The sequence below is a fragment of the Staurois parvus genome, unplaced genomic scaffold (genome assembly GCF_062004578.1).
Source record: "Staurois parvus isolate SC_StPar_1 unplaced genomic scaffold, SC_StPar_1.0 ptg002252l, whole genome shotgun sequence".
NCBI lineage: Eukaryota > Metazoa > Chordata > Amphibia > Anura > Ranidae > Staurois > Staurois parvus.
In genome coordinates, this window is record NW_028320048.1 from 59,675 (window position 1) to 77,127 (window position 17,453).

The following is a 17,453-nucleotide window of genomic DNA, read 5'->3' on the forward strand; positions in this document are numbered from 1 at the left end:
GAGACTGGAAGAGGAGCGCAGGCTCTCTCTCTCTAGCTCTCCCTCTCTCGCCCCCCCCTCTCTCTCCCTCCCCCCCAACGCCCCCACGACGGAAACCCCAGCGGCGGGGGACGGGGACGCGGGCGGGGGAAGGGTGAGGGTCGGTGGGAGGCGCCTGCGCGCGGGGCCCTCTCTCGCTCCCTCTCCCTCTCTGCCCGCCGGCCCCTCCCCCGCCCGAGGGCAGAGGAACGCACCGGCGAGCCGCAAGGACGGGCCGCGGGGTCCGTCCTCCCGGCCGCCGGCAGGCCGAGCCGGGTACCGCCATGGGCCCCCGCCGCCCCGACCCGGGGGAGCGCCGGGGGCCCGGAAGGTTTGGAAGCCTCGAGACTGGGGCGCCCCGCCCCCTTGGACCGCGGTGAAGGGGCGGTCCCGGGCCGAACCGACGAGTCTCCCTGACGCCGCGCTTGCCGAAAACGTTACCGGAGCAAGACTCTTAGCGGTGGATCACTCGGCTCGCGCGTCGATGAAGAACGCAGCTAGCTGCGAGAATTAGTGTGAATTGCAGGACACATTGATCATCGACACTTCGAACGCACCTTGCGGCTCCGGGTTCCTCCCGGGGCCGCGCCTGTCTGAGGGTCACTGCTCCGTCGATCGCCCGCCAGTCTGATCACTGGGGGAGGGGAGACTGAGGAAATGCCTTCTCCTTCTACAAAGTTACAATGTACAGTCTGATCACTGGGGGAGGGGAGACTGAGGAAACACTTCCCTCTTCCATGACTGTAGGTTATAAGGTAGGTAGGTGTCCTCCTCCATGCCTGTCCTGGTGACACCATTAATCCATGAAGAACATGAGATGCAGCCTAATATTACAATGTATGACCCTAGTGTGCCGTCACAGAGCACTGTTCTGGGTTGGGGGGATGGGGGGATGGGGGGATTCCGCTCTTCATTTTATAGGCCAATCAGCAGCTGGAGGAAATTAATGAAAGGGTTTTACTCACCTGAGATGGTCAGGAGGGGTCAGGGTCAGGGAACAGTAACTAGTTTAATTACGGAGCCTCTGATACCTGTTTATGGAGAGCAGTGATTGGATGAGGCTGAAATTTGGCCACCATCCCGGAGATTCACACAAATGTACCTACTGTGCCCCGCAGAACGATTCGCTGCCCCTCCCCCATTTAAAGTCGACGTCACATCGCCCCACTGCACTCTGACTGAGGCGCAGTTTACCCACATTTTTCGTGCGGGTTGGCTACCCTTTCCCATAGACTTCTATGATGTCCTGCAGATTTGGTGCAGTTTCAGAAAGTTCACCAAAACTCCCAAATGCTGCATCTTTGGTGTCCTTTCTGAAATCGCACCCCAACCTCGGGGTATCATAGAAGTCTATGGGAAAGGGTAGCTAAGCTGCATGATACCCATGAAATCCACGGAGGGCTGGGCTCCAGAATACTGACTTTAAGCAGAGAAACCTCTTTCTCTGGGTTTTGGTATTCCCAGATTGGGCTCCAGAGTTTGGAGACTTCAAAGGGCTTTGGGAGGGAAGAAATCTCCATTCTAGAGTCCAGGTCTTGCTGGAGCCCAGGATGGAATCTCCAATTTAGCGTTTAGTTCTTGCTGGAGATCGGCAAGGAAATCTCTAGTCTAGCATCCAGGTCGTGGCACCACCAGCCTGAACCATGGATACAAGGCAAGATGGATCCCCCACACCATGACACCACCACCACCAGCCTGAACCGTGGATACCAGGCAGGATGGATCCATCACACCATGACACCACCACCACCAGCCTGAACCATTGATACAAGGCAGGATGGATCCCCCACACCATGACACCACCACCACCAGCCTGAACCGTTGATACCAGGGAGGATGGATCCCCCACACCATGACACCACCACCACCAGCCTGAAACATGGATACAAGGCAGGATGGATCCCCCACACCATGACACCACCACCACCAGCCTGAAACATGGATACAAGGCAGGATGGATCCCCCACACCATGACACCACCAGCCTGAACTATGGATACAAGGCAAGATGGATCCCCCACACCATGACACCACCACCACCAGCCTGAACCGTGGATACCAGGCAGGATGGATCCCCCACACCATGACACCACCAGTCTGAACCATTGATACAAGGCAGGATGGATCCCCCACACCATGACACCACCACCACCAGCCTGAACCGTGGATACCAGGCAGGATGGATCCATCACACCATGACACCACCACCAGCCTGAACCGTGGATACCAGGCAGGATGGATCCACCACACCATGACACCACCACCACCAGCCTGAACCATTGATACAAGGCAGGATGGATCCACCACACCATGACACCACCACCACCAGCCTGAACCATGGATACAAGGCAGGATGGATCCACCACACCATGACACCACCACCACCAGCCTGAACCGTGGATACCAGGCAGGATGGATCCCCCACACCATGACACCACCACCAGCCTGAACCGTGGATACCAGGCAGGATGGATCCATCACACCATGACACCACCACCAGCCTGAACCATTGATACGAGGCAAGATGGATCCCCCACACCATGACACCACCACCAGCCTGAACCATTGATACAAGGCAGGATGGATCCCCCACACCATGACACCACCACCACCAGCCTGAACCATTGATACAAGGCAGGATGGATCCCCCACACCATGACACCACCACCACCAGCCTGAACCATTGATACAAGGCAGGATGGATCCACCACACCATGACACCACCACCACCAGCCTGAACCGTTGATACAAGGCAGGATGGATCCACCACACCATGACACCACCACCACCAGCCCGAACCGTTGATACAAGGCAGGATGGATCCATGTTTGCATGTTTACACCAATTTCTGACCCTACCCTCTGAATGTTGGAGCTGAAATCCAGACTCATCAGACCCGGCAACGCTTTTCCAATCTTCTATTGTCCAATGTTGGTGATCCTGTGTGAATTGTAGTCTTCGTTTCCCACTCTTAGCTGACAGGAGTGGCACCCGGTGTGGTCTTCTGCTGCTGTAGCCCATCTGCTTCAAGGTTGGACATGGTGTGCATTCAGAGGCGGTATTCTGCATACCTTGGGTGTAACGAGTGGTTATTGAAGTTACTGTTGCCTTTCTATCATCTGGAACCAGTCTGCCCATTCTCCTCTGACCTCTGACACCAACAAGGCATTTTCCTCCACACAACTGCAGCTCACTGGATATTTTCTCTTTTTTGGACCATTCTCTGTAACCCTAGAGATAGTTGTGTGTGAAAATCCCAGGAGATCAGCAGTTTTTGAAATACTCAGACCAACCCAACAACCATGCCACCTTCAAAGTCACTTAAATCCCCTTTCTTCCCCATTCTGATGCTCAGTTTGAAATTCAGCAAGTCGTCTTCACCACATCTAGATGCCTAAATGGATTGAGTTGCTGCCCTGTGATTGGCTGATCAGCAATTTGTGTTACCGAGCAAGTGAACAGGGGAACCTAATAAAGGGGCCGGTGAGTGTATGACGCCCAATTGTCGAGTGCTTAGGTACATACAGTGTGTGGGGGGGGGGGATGGGGCTTTACAATTTTTTTATGGGGTGTTATTTAAATGGTTACCTCTTCAGCTGCCGACACAATCGCCTCCCCAATCTATCCTGAAAATATCAGGGCACACGCGGCCCCTGGAAGGTCACAAACAATCACTCCCGGGCCCCTGCCCGCCCACACATGCACAGTCTTCTGTCCTTGGGACTAAGATTAGGTATGTAATGAAAACAGACATTAAAAATGAATAATTTCATGCAGATGGAGGGGGGGGGGGGGGCAGGAAAGATGGACTACAAGAAGGAGAAGCCTCCACATTAGGACGAGAGGATCAGACTGATGTGATTGTTGTGATGATCAGCTCGGTATGAGGTAACTGAATGAAGAGCGATACCACGAACGGAAGATTATGGTTTCCAGAACGGGGAATCTGCGCTCACCACGGCACATTACATGCTAAGCGGTGCGTGTCATCTCCTTCCATCATATCAGGATGATTGGAGGGAGATCTCACAGCAATATGTTCCGTCCTCCCTGGAACCCTCCAACACTCAGGTGGGTCATAGCCGACGTGTTTCCACGTGTACAACACGTGTCGTAGGATCATTACATGACGATTCATCGGGGAAATTAGGACGGAATTAAGTACATTGTATATGATGCTGATCAATCAGTTCCCGAGCCGCGCTCCGGCACGGCGCACTTTGATGAATGAGACCCAACATCACATACTTCATGTTAAAGAGGAACTCCACCAATCACCTGCTTCCGTGGGACGCTCCACATCCGTGGGCCGCTTTAAAATGTCCTGGACTTGAAAAAGTTAAAAAACAAACTGCAGCCAATCAGCTGTTCAGCTGTATGTTCGTGAGAAGGACCACCACCCCCACAATGCCCCACCCCCCAGGCTCTTCCTGCATGGACTCCATGGACTGCACCAAACTGCCCCAATAGTTAGATCCAGCGGAGATGGAGTATCCGCTCCCCTGATCCCCCCTGTGACTAATGAACCCGAAAATGGAAAGGATGTTGTCATTTCCGGTGTCAGAGATGTCATTCCTCGCTACTGTTGCTGAGGATGCACCTAATCAAGCATGATTGGTACCAGGGGCGGACTGACAACTCATGGGGCCCTCGGGCAATAGGGGATCATGGGGCCCCTGTGTCCTTGCCCAAACTCAAAAAAGCCTATGAAAAAGGTACCAGGGGCATCTCATGGGGCCCCCTACTGACCCCGGGCCCTCAGGTAGTGCCCGAGTTTCCAAATGGTTAGTCTGCCTCTGATTGGTACTTTATTAGCTGCAGTGGAGGGCAGAGGAGACATTGGGGGTCTAATACAGGCAGGGCAGGGACAAGCACTGCATTGAGGGGGGAACGTGACCAAGTTGGTCGCTCCTCTATGACAGGAGTGACTGCAGTGTCACTCCTGTCAGAAGGAGCAGTGGCCAATAGCTGCTGCTGGAGGAGGGATTTGTCTTTCTACTCCCTCCAGCTTGCATGGGGCGGAAAAGAGCCGGAACTGAGACAGAGAACTGTCCGTGCTGCTGAGGAGGAGGGCAGACTGTGTCCTTCTTCCCCTCTCCCCCTGTCATGTGACTTGTCACATGACTGGAGAGAGGAAGGAGACACTGCCTTCATTCCAGTGAGTACTGATCTGCCAGTACAAGGGAGGAGGGGCAACTCAGAAGTGTGGGGACACCTTATGTAAAGGGGGACTCTACTGGGGACACCTGATGTAAAGGGGACTCTACTGAGGATTCCTGATGTAAAGGGGACTCTACTGGGGACACCTGATGTAAAGGGTAAGTCTGTTGGGGACAACTGATGTAAAGAGGACTCTACTGAGGATGCCTGATGTAAAGGGGGACTCTACTGAGGATGCCTGATGTAAAGGGGGACTCTACCGGGGACACCTGATGTAAAGGGGACTCTACCGGGGACACCTGATGTAAAGGGGACTCTACTGAGGATGCCTGATGTAAAGGGGGACTCTACCGGGGACACCTGATGTAAAGGGGACTCTACCGGGGACACCTGATGTAAAGGGGACTCTATCGGGGACACCTGATGTAAAGGGGACTCTACCGGGGACACCTGATGTAAAGGGGACTCTACCGGGGACACCTGATGTAAAGGGGGACTCTACCGGGGACACCTGATGTAAAGGGGACTCTATCGGGGACACCTGATGTAAAGGGGACTCTACTGGGGACACCTGATGTAAAGGGGACTCTACTGGGGACACCTGATGTAAAGGGGACTCTACCGGGGACACCTGATGTAAAGGGGACTCTATCGGGGACACCTGATGTAAAGGGGACTCTACTGGGGACACCTGATGTAAAGGGGACTCTACTGAGGATGCCTGATGTAAAGGGGGACTCTACTGGGGACACCTGATGTAAAGGGGACTCTACCGGGGACACCTGATGTAAAGGGGGACTCTACCGGGGACACCTGATGTAAAGGGGACTCTATCGGGGACACCTGATGTAAAAGGGACTCTATCGGGGACACCTGATGTAAAGGGGACTCTACTGGGGACACCTGATGTAAAGGGGACTCTACTGAGGATGCCTGATGTAAAGGGGACTCTATCGGGGACACCTGATGTAAAGGGGACTCTACTGGGGACACCTGATGTAAAGGGGGACTCTACTGGGGACACCTGATGTAAAAGGGGACTCTGTTGGGGACACCTGATGTAAAGGGGACTCTACTGGGGACACCTGATATAAAGAGGGACTCTGTTGGGGACACCTGATGTAAAGGGGGACTTTACTGGGGACACCTGATGTAAAGGGGACTCTACTGGGAACACCTGATGTAAAGGGGACTCTATTGGGGATACCTGATGTAAGGGGGACTCTACTGGGGACACCTGATGTAAATTTGGACTTTACTGGGGACACCTAATGTAAAGGGGACTCTATTGGAGACATCTGATGTAAAGGGGAACTCTGTTGGGGACACCTGATGTAAAGGGGGACTCTACTGGGGACAACTGATGTAAAAGAGGACTTTCCTGGGGACACCTGATGTAAAGGGGGACTCTACTGGGGACACCAACTGGCAGAGAGGGGGCACAATTCGCCATCTTTGACCTGGGCACCGGATGACCTTGTGAGCGCAGTGGCCATAGATTGTGACATTTCTTTGCCTCCTCCATGGGTGAGGTAAGGAAATCACTGGATTCCTCCATCACCGCAGTCATTGTTGGGGGAATCACTCCCGCAGCTCTGTTGTGCAGAACACAATGATCAGTGTTGGTGGCTACAGCACTAATTGTTTGGGAAACACCCGCCAGGCTGGTTGTAGACAAGTCGATGGATAGGGTGCCCATACAAGGACTGCAATTTGACGAGTCCCTGATGAACCGGACAAATTTGAATCTATGTATGGCCGGCTTAAAAGAGAAGTTTGGGATTGAAAAACAAATTTGGATGCTCACCTAGGTGGATACCCCATCGGACCTCTCCATCATCTCCTCTAGGACCAGGAACTGAGCAATCAAAGACTGCTGATCGCTGAGTTCTTGGTCTTCACTGAGCAGAGAGCGGCGACTGTCAGTCACCAGCTCTCTGCTCTGCCCCCCCAGAGCTCGCTGAAGCACCGGGCTGTGGAAGGGGCACCTGGCTCAGGCTCTCCGCAGCTGGCTCAGGCTCTCATCCACGCACTGAGAAGCCGATCCAGCTGCTGATCTAGGCACCGGGGTGAATCCCGACTTTAAAGTCGGGATCCTTGCAGAGCCTGGAGTGGTTGTGACCTTAACCCTCTGTTGGCTAATAAATGGGTCACAGGAGTACAGAACAAAGTTCACTCCAGTGATCCCTAGGAGAAGTATGGCCATGAGAGCTTTGTTCCTACTTCTCCTTCAATAGACCTCCAATGTCTCCATAATGAGGACCTGTCATTTGCCCAATGCCATCACATGGGGGGGGGGGGGGTTAGCTCCCTTGTGATAGCAAAAAAAGTCAAATATAAAAAATATTTTAAAAAGTGTTTAAAAAATTCTAAAATAAATGAAAATTTTAAAGCACCCGGCCACCCCCCCCCTTACACACCTGAATGCAAGCATGGAGCATATGGCAAGCACATGTATGTAAAACTGCACCGCACACGTGAGGTACCGCCATGAACGTCAGAGTCAGAGCAATAATTCTAGAGCCCCAATTTGCATCATTAGCTGGTGACCTGTGAATGCTGACGGAGGTGCTGTAGAATGTTGCCATTTCCTGGACACACAATTTTCGGTCTTGACCAGGGGTGGACTGACCACTCGAGCACTCAGGCACTGCCCAAGGGCCCGGGGTCAGTAGGGGGCCCCATGAAATGCCCCTGGTACCTTTTTATAGGCTTTTTTGGGTGTGCTTTGAGTTTGGGCTAGGACACAGGGGCCCCATGATCCCCTATTGCCTGGGGGCCCCATGAGTTGTCAGTCTGCCTTGACATCTACAGTTGTGCTCAAAAGTTTGCATACCCCGGCAGAAATTGTGAAATGTTGGCATTGATATTGAAAATATGACGGATCTGCCAGAAAATGCTCTTTTATTGGAGGATGATGATCATGTGATGCCATTTATTATCACAGAGTTGTTCAGCTCCTTTTTAAATCCTAATGATAAAAGAAATCACCCAAATGGCCCGGATCAGAAGTCCCCGCCCCTGGATCAGAAGTCTCCGCCCCTGGATCAGAAGTCCCCGCCCCTGGATCAGAAGTCTCCGCCCCCGGATCAGAAGTCCCCGCCCCTGGATCAGAAGTCCCCGCCCCTGGATCAGAAGTCCCCACCCCTGGATCAGAAGTCCCCGCCCCTGGATCAGAAATCCCCGCCCCTGGATCAGAAGTCCCCGCCCCTGGATCAGAAGTCCCCGCCCCTGGATCAGAAGTCCCCGCCCCTGGATCAGAAGTCCCCGCCCCTGGATCAGAAGTCCCCGTTCCTGGATCAGAAGTCCCCGTTCCTGGATCAGAAGTCCCCGCCCCTGGATCAGACGTCCCCGCCCCTGGATCAGACGTCTCCGCCCCCGGATCAGAAGTCTCCGCCCCCGGATCAGAAATCCCCCCCCCCTCCCCAGAATGTTGGGCCTTGGTACAGACACACAAGGTGACACACAAGGGTTACAATGCCAAGTAGAGGTTCAAGTCCCACATCTGTGGCTTCTTACATCACAATCAGTGTCAGTGTATAAATAGTCAGTGAGATTGTTATCTCCTACGTGGAAGCACTGACTAGGCTAGATACTGAGCCATGGGGAGAAGAAAAGAACTGTCAAAAGTCCTGCGTAACAAGGTAATGAAACTTTATAAAGATGGACAAGGACATAAAAAGATGTCCAAAGCCTTGAATATGCCGGTCAGTGCTGTTAAATCACCTATTAAGAAGTGGAAAGTTCTGGGATCTCTTGATAGCAAGCCAAGGTCAGGGAGACCAAGAAAGATTGCAGCTACCACTGACAGAAGAATTGTCCGGGATACAAAGGGAAACCCCACAGGGAACCTCAGGAGAAATCCAGGCTACTCTGGAAAAAGATGGTGGTCCGGTTCCGTTACACTCAGTATCTAGCCTAGTCAGTGCTTCCACGTAAGTGCAAACAATCTCACTGACTATTTATACACTGACACTAATTGCAATTTATAAAGCCACATATGTGGGACATTAATCTCTAATTGGCATTGTAACCCGTGTGTGTCACCTTGTGTGTCTGTACCAAGGCCGAACATTCCAAGGGGTGGAGACTTCTGATCCGGGGGCGGAGACTTCTGATCCGGGGGCGGAGACTTCTGATCCGGGGGCGGAGACTTCTGACTTGGGGCCAGAGACTTCTGATCCAGGGGCGGAGACTTCTGATCCGGGGGCGGAGACTTCTGATCCGGGGGCTGGAGACTTCCGATCCGGGGGCGGAGACTTCCGATCCAGGGGCGGAGACTTCTGATCCGGGGGCGGAGACTTCTGATCCGGGGGCGGAGACTTCTGATTTGGGGCCAGAGACTTCTGATCCAGGGGCGGAGACTTCTGATCCGGGGGCGGAGACTTCTGATCCGGGGGCTGGAGACTTCTGATCCGGGGGCGGAGACTTCTGATCCGGGGGCTGGAGACTTCTGATTTGGGGGTGGAGACTTCTGATCTGGGGCCGGAGACTTCTGATCCGGGGGCGGAGACTTCTGATCCGGGGGCCGGAGACTTCTGATTTGGGGGTGGAGACTTCCGATCCGGGGCCAGAGACTTCCGATCCGGGGGCGGAGACTTCTGATCCGGGGGCGGAGACTTCTGATCCGGGGGCGGAGACTTCTAATCCGGGCCATTTGGGTGATTTCTGTTATCATTATGATTTAAAAAGGAGCCAAACAACTCTGTGATAATAAATCGCATCACATGATCATCATCCTCCAATAAAAGAGCATTTTTTGGCAGATCCGTCATATTTCCAATATCAGTGCCAACATTTCACAATTTCTGCCGGGGAATGCAAACGTTTGAGCACAACTGTATATACGTGACGCAGCCGCATCTTTTATGTTTTACCCAATAATTGGGTATTATGTTGCGTCTGAGCCAGGGGCGGACTGACCATTTGGAAACTCGGGCACTGCCTGAGGGCCCGGGGTCAGTAGGGGCCCCATGAGATGTCCTGGGTACCTTTTTCATAGGCTTTTTTGAGTTTGGGCAAGGACACAGGGGCCCCATGATCCCCTATTGCCCGGGGGGCCCCATGAATTGTCAGTCCGCCCCTGGTCCGCCCCTGGTCTGAGCAGTAAAATTCATTTTAATGTATGTTGTCCTAAAAATATACTTCTGATAATCAGCTGTGCGAATACCATGCAACATCAAACCATTTTGCGGGTCACCATTGAAATGGCCCATGAGGGCCTCTACTTTCAGAAAACAGATAATATTTGGGGGTTCTAAGTAATTATGTAGCAAAAAAAATGCTGATTTACCATGAAATGAAAAGAACTGCCCCGGCCGGTAAGTGGTTAATGGACGGCTATCGGTATTTATCATTGTGATTTGCGCAGTAAACATTTTGATATTATGTAACCAGACGCAGACCCCCGCGCCATTGTGGACGGGATTGATATCCTGTCCCGTTCCTTCATGCCTGCGCTGGAAGTTGAAGTGCACACTGGGGGAGATGCGGCAGGAGTCACGCAGAGTGCATCCTCGCAGAGTATGTGCCGCCTACAAATTTATGCGACTAATTTGCAAAAAACCACGCAGAGCCGCAGCTGTAATCGAGACGCCCCAAAATAAACAATCCGCAGCGCAGAAGTGAGAACGGAGGTGTCCGGAGCCGCACACAAATCCATTCGTTCACATCGGTGATTGCCGCTGTAAATCACACGGAAGGAATACAGAAAACGCTCACAAATACAAAGACACCCGTAAGATTTCAGGAACGGCAGACAATGAGCAATTACTACAGGAAATGATTGGCTGCAGATACAACAACAAAAAAGAAGGAAACAGATTGGGCCCAGTGGGAAAAGCTGAGATATTACCTTCTGTGATTGATATTTGTGGATGGAATGTTTCTATAGACCCGGCGTTCCATGTGTCTGCTCTTCCCACAAGACAACAAAGGATAATAAAGTCATTTCTCTCTTTCAACAAGGATAATTGGAATATTTCCATCTTTCAGTGTTTTTCAGTAAATCCTCGGTGGATGCGTTCTTGCTTCCTGCATACGCTTTGAGCAATAGCATACATACCAACTATCCCGAGCATGCAAGGACAGTCCGTATCTTCAAACTCAGTCCTGGTGATGATGTGTCCCGGGCCGTGTCCTGGGATCACAGGGCTGACCTGCACTTGAAGTGGTTAAGCTGCAGCTATGAGCTCGGGCTAACTTTCTTCAGTTGGTGATCGGCAGTTCAGTAAAAGTCCAGGAGGCTGTAGAGAAGGGCTGGACCTTGGTAAGAAGGACCACCAGCTCTGCCACCACCTGTGGTGGTTGCCCCAGGAGGAACAGAAGAGCATGCTACTCGGTTCCAATAGTTCGATGAGGCCTTGTCCTCAGATCACAGCACCAATTTTATTTGAATTACTTAGATTGTTTGTTTTTAAAACAATAAATCCAATCGCTGTCCAAATCTTGTAGACTTCACCTCCACAACTTCTCCAACCTCCGCAACATCTCCAACCTCTGCAACTTCTCCAACCTCCGCAACATCTCCAACCTCCGCAACATCTCCAACCTCCGCAACATCTCCAACCTCCGCAACTTCTCCAACCTCCGCAACATCTCCAACCTCCGCAACATCTCCAACCTCCGCAACATCTCCAACCTCCGCAACTTCTCCAACCTCCGCAACATCTCCAACCTCTGCAACATCTCTAACCTCCACAATATCTCAAAGATACGCCCGTTCTTAACCACGGAAATCACTAAGCAACTTGCTCATTCCCTGGATATCTCTCGCCTTGACTATTGTAACTCCCTCCTCATTGGCCGACCTCATCGCATGCTATCCCCTCTTCAGTCTATCATGAATGCTGCTTCCAGACTCATCCACCTTACTAACCGTTCCATGTCTGCCATCCCTCTCTGCCAATCCCTCCACTGGCCTCCATTCAGTGTCCTCCACTCCCCTCAGCCAATCCCTCCACTGGCCTCCATTCAGTGTCCTCCACCCCTCTCTGCCAATCCCTCCACTGGCCTCCACTCAGTGTCCTCCACCCCTCTCTACCAATCCCTCCACTGGTCTGCACTCAGTGTCCTCCATCCCTCTCTGCCAATCCCTCCACTGGCCTCCATTAAGTGTCCTCCACCCCTCTCTGCCAATCCCTCCACTGGCCTCCACTCAGTGTCCTCCACCCCCCTCTGCCAATCCCTCCACTGGTCTCCATTCAGTGTCCTCCACTCCCCTCTGCCAATCCCTCCACTGGTTTCCATTCAGTGTCCTCCACCCCTCTCTGCCAATCCCTCACTGGCCTAAACTCAGTGTCCTCCATCCCTCTCTACCAATCCCTCCACTGGCCTCCACTCAGTGTCCTCCACCCCTCTCTGCCAATCCCTCCACTGGCCTCCACTCAGTGTCCTCCACCCCTCTCTGCCAATCCCTCCACTGGCCTCCACTCAGTGTCCTCCACCCCTCTCTGCCAATCCCTCCACTGGCTTTCCATTGCCCAACAAATAAAATTCAAAACATTAACAATAACATATAAAGCCATTTATAACTCCGCCCAAATTACATCACCATTCTGGTCTCCAAATATCACCAAAACTGTCCTCTCCTGCTCTCTAGCTCCCTTCTCTCCTTCTCCCATGCTTGTATCCAGGACTTCTCCAGAGCCTCCCCCATCCACTGGAACTCTCTACCCCAATCTATCTGACTATCGCCTACTCTGCCCATTTTTAGGCGATCTCTGAAAACCGATCTCTTCAGGGAAGCCTATCCTGCCCTCAGCTAATAATGGAATCTTCTACTCTTCTTCCCAGTCCATCCCCCACAGTTACTACCTTTTGTACCACCAGCCCCTCCCTCCTAGATTGTAAGCTCCCAGGATCAGGGCCCTCCTAACCCTCTTGTATTGATCTGTATTGTTGCTGTATTGTCTCCCGTTATATTGTAAAGTGCTGAGCAAACTGTTGGTGCCATAAATCCTGTATAATAATAATAATCTTGGACTTGAAGTTGCAGCCATGAGCCTGATGCGACTTTATTCAGCTGGTGATCGGCAGTTCAGTAAAAGTGATCCCGATGGCTGTAGAGAAGGACTGGGATGTAGTGTCCTCTGGTGTACATAGCTGGTCAGAGTAGTTAGCCTGGATTCAGACAGTGGGTTACTTCAGGGTTAAGCTGGAGGGTCTACATGTCAGTCCTCTGGTACCTCCCCCCCTCTAGAAGCTTGGAGAAGCTTCTAGAAGTCAGTACTCAGATGTGAGGAGGGGCTGATCTGCATATTTATGGGAATCTGACCAATTCCGAGATAGGAGGCCTGGCAGTGTGGAAGACCAGCCCATAAATATGACAGAACCTGGTGGAAGATAGAGTGCTGAGAGCAGGGGCATATTTACCACAAGTCAAACAAGGCGTTTGCCTAGGGCGGCATTTTTCAGGGGGGCAGCACCTTCCCCCGGAAGAAGGGACACGCATGCCATGGGAACCAGGTGGGATCTGAGAGAGGCTGCGGGCTGTTTAATGGTGTATGCAGAGCCTGACTTTTGTTCCCAGGGATGCCTGGAGCTGTGAAGGTGGGTGTCATTTTCTCTGTTGCCGGGGGGTGGTAGTGGTAGGATCTCTTGGGTGAGGGGCAGGGGTGTTGCTGGTCAATGTCTGTGGGGTCGGAGGGTGTTGGTCGATGTTCATGGGGGCAGATGAATTTGTGCTGCCTAGGGCAGCACAAAACCTAAATATGCCACTGGCTGAGAGGTGCTGCGTTGTAGCCTGGGAGGGGGCCCCGAAGAAGGGGGTTTCTGCCTTGAGGCTGGAAGTTGAAGGAGGAAAGTGGAGAGCTGGAGGAGGGAGCTCCACTGCCTCGCAGTACACTGGGGAAGGACAGCCTGCATAGTTTGGAGAGGAACCAGCCCAGTTTGAAGGTCTGAAAGCAGTTCTATCCACAGCTGCAGGACAAGGGCAGGATAAGGGAAAAGTCTGCTGGATGCAAGTTCTTGGCAAGAGGGACAGTTCATAGCTTACCCAATCCCTTGTTCTGGGATCAGATACCATAGCCAGGTGGGCTGGTATTATGTTCACTGAGGGGACTCAGAGCTCCGGCAAGCTGTCACTTTGCTAAAGACCATCATGGCTCCAGCTGGAACACAGGCCGAATATCTGCCATTTTTGTAGTAGTCTAGAGAAGAAAACTGTCCTCATAGTTGTTATTCTTCAGTCAAGTTGGGCTTCTGATACCCTTTTACCCTATCCCAGTAAAATTCCCTAATAAAACTTAAAAAAAACAAGCCCATGAACTGTTCCTTGTGTCTAGATACAAGTGGAAAATGCATGTAGCCTGGTTGTGCAGGAAGTAAAGGGGGACCCAAAACCAGCAGCTCTCAAGAGGGTAATGCTATAGTACATTAGGGAGAAGGACCACCAACCAGGTCGCCACCTGCGGTGGTTCCCCTGGCTCTCCATTTCCTCTGGGGAGCTGAGGGCCACACTAAACTGCTCCAGTCGTTAGATCCACCATCTTGAACCTCAGTCCTGATGATGATGTGTACCGGGCCGTGTCCTGGGATAACAGTGCCAACCTTACATGGTGGTTCTAAAACCATCAAAATTCTTACTTATAAAAATTAGAATAATTGATGATAGGTCACAAAATAATTGAAACAAAGTAATAAAGACAACAACCCTTCAACTAAGACCCTTCAACTAAGACCCTTCAACTAAGACCCTTCATCTAAAACCCTTCAACTAAGACCCTTCAACTAAGACCCTTCAACTAAAACCCTTCAACTAAGACCCTTCAACTAAGACCCTTCATCTAAAACCCTTCAACTAAGACCCTTCAACTAAGACCCTTCAACTAAGACCCTTCAACTAAAACCCTTCAACTAAGACCCTTCAACTAAAACCCTTCAACTAAGACCCTTCAACTAAAACCCTTCAACTAAGACCCTTCAACTAAAACCCTTCAACTAAGACCCTTCAACTAAAACCCTTCACCTGCAGTTTATATCTCTCCTGGAGAGAGAGAGAGATCAATGACGGCGGACAAAGACCAAGTCGCCCATCAAGGCTGTCCCTTATTTATTTTTTTGTTTGGTTTTCTTTTTACCTTTTTTGTCTGAGTATAGATATTTATGTTCGTCCTAAGGTTCGTTTCAAACGTCTGTCCTCTAGTTTGAGGTCATGTGTTCTTGTTCTGATCCTAGCTTGCCGAAAATGCTGCCCTCCTGAAATTCATTCAAACCCTTCATGTGTTTAAAGGTTTCTCTCCTGACATGTTTTATCCCTCAGGTCTTTCACCATTTTTGTGGCCAGTCTCTGGACTTGTTCTATCTTTTCGAAAGAGAAGTCTCCAAGACTGGACTCGGTATTCTAAATGATGCATAACTGAAGGTCCAAATGGTGGAATCAGGACCTCCTTCCTCCTGCCGGTGACCCCTCTAGTGATAGAATCTATATAGAGGAATCAGGACCTCCTTCCTCCTGCCGGTGACCCCTCTAGTGATAAGATCTATATAGAGGACTCAGGACCTCCTTCCTCCTGCCGGTGACCCCTCTAGTGATATAAAGATCTATATAGGGGAATCAGGACCTCCTTCCTCCTGCCGGTGACCTCTCTAGTGATAGGATCTATATAGAGGAATCGGGGACCTCCTTCCTCCTGCTGGTGACCCCTCTAGTGATAGGATCTATATAGAGGAATCAGGACCTCCTTCCTCCTGCCGGTGACCCCTCTAGTGATATAAAGATCTATATAGAGGAATCAGGACCTCCTTCCTCCTGCCGGTGACCCCTCTAGTGATATAAAGATCTATATAGAGGAATCAGGACCTCCTTCCTCCTGCCGGTGACCCCTCTAGTGATATAAAGATCTATATAGAGGAATCAGGACCTCCTTCCTCCTGCTGGTGACCCCTCTAGTGATATAAAGATCTATATAGAGGAATCAGGACCTCCTTCCTCCTGCTGGTGACCCCTCTAGTGATATAAAGATCTATATAGAGGAATCGGGACCTCCTTCCTCCTGCTGGTGACCCCTCTAGTGATATAAAGATCTATATAGAGGAATCGGGACCTCCTTCCTCCTGCTGGTGACCCCTCTAGTGATATAAAGATCTATATAGGGGAATCAGGACCTCCTTCCTCCTGCCGGTGACCTCTCTATTGATAGGATCTATATAGAGGAATCGGGACCTCCTTCCTCCTGCCGGTGACCCCTCTATTGATAGGATCTATATAGAGGAATCGGGACCTCCTTCCTCCTGCCGGTGACCCCTCTAGTGATAGGATCTATATAGAGGAATCGGGACCTCCTTCCTCCTGCCGGTGACCCCTCTAGTGATAGGATCTATATAGAGGGATCAGGACCTCCTTCCTCCTGCCGGTGACCCCTCTACTAATAGGATCTATATAGAGGAATCAGGACCTCCTTCCTCCTGCCGGTGACCCCTCTAGTGATAGATCTATATAGAGGAATCGGGACCTCCTTCCTCCTGCCGGTGACCCCTCTAGTGATAGGATCTATATAGAGGAATCAGAACCTCCTTCCTCCCGCCGGTGACCCCTCTAGTGATATAAAGATCTATATAGAGGAATCGGGACCTCCTTCCTCCTGCCGGTGACCCCTCTAGTGATATAGATCTATATAGAGGAATCAGGACCTCCTTCCTCCCCCCGGTGACCCCTCTAGTGATAGATCTATATAGAGGAATCAGGACCTCCTTCCTCCCGCCGGTGACCCCTCTAGTGATATAAAGATCTATATAGAGGAATCAGGACCTCCTTCCTCCTGCCGGTGACCCCTTTAGTGATATATAGATCTATATAGAGGAATCAGGACCTCCTTCCTCCTGCCGGTGACCCCTTTAGTGATATATAGATCTATATAGAGGAATCAGGACCTCCTTCCTCCCGCCGGTGACCCCTCTAGTGATATAAAGATCTATATAGAGGAATCAGGACCTCCTTCCTCCTGCCGGTGACCCCTTTAGTGATATATAGATCTATATAGAGGAATCAGGACCTCCTTCCTCCCGCCAGTGACCCCTCTAGTGATTGGATCTATATAGAGGAATCAGGACCTCTTTCCTCCTGCCGGTGACCCCTCTAGTGATAGGATCTATATAGAGGAATCAGGACCTCTTTCCTCCTGCCGGTGACCCCTCTAGTGATTGGATCTATATAGAGGAATCAGGACCTCTTTCCTCCTGCCGGTGACCCCTCTAGTGATAGGATCTATATAGAGGAATCAGGACCTCTTTCCTCCTGCCGGTGACCCCTCTAGTGATTGGATCTATATAGAGGAA

General features: G+C 51.4%; 1 non-coding gene across 1 annotated transcript; it reads left to right on the top strand.

Moving 5' to 3' along the window:
• Positions 1-467: 467 nt before the first annotated feature.
• On the top strand, positions 468-621 carry LOC149431458 (5.8S ribosomal RNA). Its single transcript, XR_016309265.1, has one exon. It is a non-coding gene; the product is annotated as a 5.8S ribosomal RNA (ribosomal RNA).
• Positions 622-17,453: the final 16,832 nt, after the last annotated feature.